At 33.7% G+C, this 5070-nt stretch overlaps 1 pseudogene; it reads left to right on the top strand.

The window, feature by feature from the left end:
• Positions 1 to 2205: 2205 nt before the first annotated feature.
• Positions 2206 to 2324, top strand: LOC118608269 (annotated as a pseudogene).
• The last annotated feature ends 2746 nt before the right edge of the window (positions 2325 to 5070 follow it).

Raw genomic sequence — 5070 nt, 5'->3', positions numbered from 1 at the left:
GCAGACCACACTTTGAGAATCTCTGAAATGGAAAACCATGACAGAGAAAGGTGGTACAATAATTGAGATACAGGAAAATTTCCAAAAATTATTTAGTTAAGATTTTTTGACTGCTTGTTATATTTTTGTTAGTGTGCTAAGCATTGAGGACACATCAGTCTACAAAACAGAAATTTCCAAAAAATATTTAGCTAATATTTATCCATGTCCTGATGGAGTTTATATACAAGTGGGAATAAGTCAATTGAAAAGAGAGAGGTGTGTATAAATTTGAGCTGTACAGTAACTTAGGACAAATGGTTGCAGTTATTTTCTCTGTAACTTATTTAGTAGTCAGTCAAACAATAAGTTAGCTAAATGTTTTCATTCATTGTAATTTGATATTTGTTTTGCATAATAAGCCACAAGTGAACAGCTGTGAATTTTTTGAGTCGTTTTGTGTCAAGCCTAAATTCACTGTAGCTTTCAGATCTAGATTGCAGAATGCAATATTGCTTACATTTTGATGTCCTCCTTTATTTTTAATTTTTTTTCTTCAGACTGGGAAGATGACTTCTAACAGAAGTTTAACTGGAGATGTAGGAACTTGAGACTATCAAGCCATCAACCTTACCAGGACTTAAAATGGTAAAGGTCCTATAGAACTTACTAATAACCTGAGGCCGTAAATGTCTCCCATTGTCACCTGGGGCTGTTTGTCAGTGTTGCTCTCCTCTCTACACAGCTAAAGTCTTTTTAAGATTCAGTTACAGTCATGAACTCAGTGCTCTACTAACTTTCCTTCCCTCTGCTGTCAAAATCTAGGGAAATTATATTCACAAATTGAAACGCAAATGTGATTTTAGCAGAGGATCTGGGAAGACTCATTAACAAGAAAGAGCTTCAAATAGAAAACAGTGCCACTGAGTTAAAACACATTGCCAAATTGATTCCATTTAAATCGATTTGCCCTGTCTGGATGGTGTAAGTCGTTGAGACTATTTCTAAGGACAAGTTAACCATTTTAAAGGTGATTCAAAAGGGTGTGGTTGACAATGGAAAATAAACTGAGTTTTGGTCCTGAGGGATAAGACTCTATGCCCTGAATTACATTAATCTCTGCTATTGAAGTAATTCAATTAAACTCTATGGGCCTATTTTCTCACCTAAAAAAATGGGACTATGAATATTTACAACAAATATCACAGAGTTTCAAATGGAAGAATATATTGCAAAATATGTTGCACATATGAAATTTAAAATGTTTTAAAATAATTACCACCAGACTAAATAAGCACTGTAGAGGTGAGAGTTTCTAGAAACTGTCATCTGCAAATGTTGATTTTTAATAGCTATAAAGTTATCTTTTCACTTTAAATCCTCTTCTACTATTTACTCCTCTAATAAGAAATAATATATTTTGCAAATGATAGAAAAAAAGTATTTTTCAATCCTTTCCTAAATTAAAGTATTTTTACTTTCACTTTTATTCATTCTTCCCTAACCATTCATCATCAGAAAGCAGTAAATATTCTAGCCATAACAAAACTTTCTTATAGAACACAAACAAAAAAAAAGTTCTTTTGTACTTCTATGTTTTTGCATATACACACACACATATATATATATATTTTCTTATTATTGGTTTCCTCTTACCTATAAAAATCCAGTTGAAAGTCTATTTTCTTTATACTTTCCTAACTCTCCAAGACAGAGTTAGTAGAACCGCCTCCCTTTTCTCATTACATTGTGTACTAGTTTTGTACAAATGAGTGCAGAATAGATATACTGCCACTTATATTTTAGTGTAATTTTTTATCTGTCTCCCCTTCCCCAACTAAACTATGAGCTCATTAAAGGTATTGGTCATGTCTTCTTTCCACCCTCTGTTCCCAACACAGTTCCAACCACATAACAGTTAAATAAGAATGAATGAAATCATGAATATAGCCTTCCAGCTAAGCCTGCTTTAGTGTGTAGATATGGGACAGATCCGAACATGTGATCTTGGTGTGACTTCCATGTAGATGTGCTTCTTTTATCCCTGCCTCTCTGCCCTAGCCCTCCAGAGAGTATCTTAAATGTGATTCAAAAACTTTGATCCATAGCATTATTTAAATATAAGTTAGCAATTAAAAATAACATCTAAGCAAACATGAGGCCATTATGTAAAATGAAACCTGAACTTCCTTGTATTGACAAAATCCACATCGAGACCTGAGCACAGCCTATGGTTGTGCCACCCTGAACAAGCCCAATCCCATCTGATCTCAGAAGCTAAGCAAGGTAGGGCCTGGTTAGTACTTGGATGGGAGACCACCTAAGAAAACCAGGTACTGTAGGCGAAAAATATAAAAAAATAAGGCATTGTAAGTTGACAAGGTCCTTGCAATCTGTGAAGTAAACCAAGAGTTGCCTTGCCTAAAAAAAAAAGACCTAAGCATAGAGAGAAAAGGAGGTTTTTTTGTTCCTTCCTCCTTCACTCCCTCATTCCTTTTCTCTTCCTTCCTTTCTTTCATCCTTCCTTCCTTCCCTCCCCTTCTCTCTTTTCTTCCTTCCTTCCTTCCTCCCTCCCTCCCTCCCTCCCTCTCCCTCCCTCCCTCTCTCTCTCTCTCTCTCTCTCTCTCTCTCTCTCTCTCTCTCTCTTTCTCTCTCTCTCGTGTATTACCATATAAGGACTCAATTATTTTCTCCAAATTTTTAATGAAATATATTTTTTTATTCTCTTACACCTTTTTTTGCTATTTCTTGTTCATTTGATTTATTTAAAATCATAGCATGTAATTCTTGATTTTAGTGAAGAAAAAAGGAAAACCAGAAAACAAACAAACAAAATTTAATATCTCATTATGTATTATAGACTACAGAATTACTTTCACTATTTCTTAATTATTTTCCTCAGTAAGTTCTCCAACACTCTATGGCAGGCATTGGCAAAATTTTTTTCTGTAAAAGGGCAGATAGTAAATATTTTAGGCTTTGTAGGTCGAGAGGCAAAATCAAAGATATTATGAAGGTACTTAAAAAAATATTATAAACCTCAAATTTTTATTGACAAAGTTAAAAATATATCATAATAATAATTAAGAATACTTTTTTCATAATATAAGTCTACTAATGAGAAGAATAAAATTATTTGGGGGGAAAGGAGAGGTAACATTTTATTAATTGGAGTTTGAAGTTAGTGTTCCCAATCACTAAAATTGACTGCAAATTTCACTTGTTAATGCAGATCTGTAATGATATTTCAAGTATTTCATTTTCAAAAATGCCTTTTCACACAGAAGGTAATAAATGTGTCATTTAAAATACTGGTAATGACATCAATGTGATTTATAGTAACAGCGAAAAGTGTTAAGAGCTCAATATACAGTCTCTTTCAGAACTACTCAACTGTGTTGTTGTAGTGCAAAAGTGACCATAGAGGGGGAAATTAATTAGTGTGGCTGTATATCAATAAAATTTTACTTTCACAACTGAAATTTTAATTTTATAGAATTCTTACACCTCCAAATGTTATGCTTCTTCTGATTTTTTCAACCGTTTAAAAATCATTTTCAGCTCATGGACTGAACAACAGCAGGTAGCAGGCTGGATATGGCCATTGACTGTGGTTTGCTGATCTCGGTGATATGGCATGCCCTTGTATGACAGTCATGATCACAGTCGACTTTTGATGGGGTTGTCGGTAGGATGTTCAGGCACAAAGAGACAGAAGAAAAAAGAGATCCTAAGCTGTTCCTTTCTACTCGGTCCTCACTTAACTGCCCTATTCTTATACTTCTGCTCTCAGGTTCTCATTCTCTTTACCTTATACTACTATCCCTAAACTGGGTATACTCAGCATTCTGCAGTATAATGAATATGCTTTTAATGTCTGGCAAAAATTTACTCCTTCATAATGCAGTATTTCTATTGTTTGAAACCCTACTGACTTCACTCTCAGGCAAGCAAAGAGCCCTGCAAAATGACCCGTAGGCCTCTCATAAGAGGTAGGTGTGTGTGTGTGTGTGTGTGTGTGTGTGTGTGTGTGTGTGTGTGTGTGAGTTTTGGAAAGAGATGAGAGTGTAGGTAAGTGAGCATGAATGTGGAACTGACTAGGTCAATGAACATACATGAGAGGAAAACTAGAACCACAATTCTGAAGCATGGAAGATAAGAACTGGTCTTTCATTGCAAATATATGAATATTAATGTGTTGTTATAGAGTGAAAAAGATGCGAGATGTTTGAAACTTCCATTATCTGTGGAAGCTGTTAGCATTTGTGCTTTTTTCCCATCAGAAAACTAATGAGAAACATGGAATTCTTCTTCTGGGGAAGGTAGTATAGTAGGGTAACATTTCATTTCATTGAGATTTAAAGTTATTATTTCATAGCAATTAAAATTTATTGAAAGTTTTTTGTCATTGTTAATGTTAATCTGTGATGAGATTTTATGTATTTCTAAGTTTAGTAAAGAAAAAAAACTAAAAAGCTGGTTTACCTATATAAAAATTAAATGAATTTAGACATGCACATAAATTGATCAATGTTTTAGGCCTAATTACAGTAAAGCACAATGTAAGAAGTCATAGTTGAGCAGAAAGAATATATTCAGTAGTCACATAACCCTGATTCTAAACTCCATTTTTGTCCCTTACTAATTAAATGACCTCTAGTAAGTTATTCAATTTCTCTAAGCATCAAGTTTTCCTTACGAATACTCACGAGGTAGACATAATTATCTTTAGTTTGTAGATAGGTGAGTAAGTTATATAATAGACACATTCCCATAACTGGAACTAAAAAAGAACCATTTTAATCTTTATAAATAATGTACATTATTAAATATGATCCATTAGGTTTATAATGATCACTGCTTGATATTAACAGCATATTAATCATGTATGATCACATTATTCTCTTATAATTCCCTTTCACCAAACCAATACATATCCTACACTATTCTTCAAGGTTATCCTACTCAGAATGCCACAAATGCTATAAGACTGTCAGATATCTTGAGACCAAAACAAAGTCACTCTTCTCTGAAGTCTTGCAGTCTGTAACTTTTTTCTTTTGGTATTTACTATCTATTTTTAATTACACT

Source organism: Rousettus aegyptiacus, unplaced genomic scaffold (assembly GCF_014176215.1).
Source record: "Rousettus aegyptiacus isolate mRouAeg1 unplaced genomic scaffold, mRouAeg1.p scaffold_m13_p_9, whole genome shotgun sequence".
NCBI lineage: Eukaryota > Metazoa > Chordata > Mammalia > Chiroptera > Pteropodidae > Rousettus > Rousettus aegyptiacus.
This window is presented reverse-complemented; position numbering and strand designations above follow the sequence as displayed.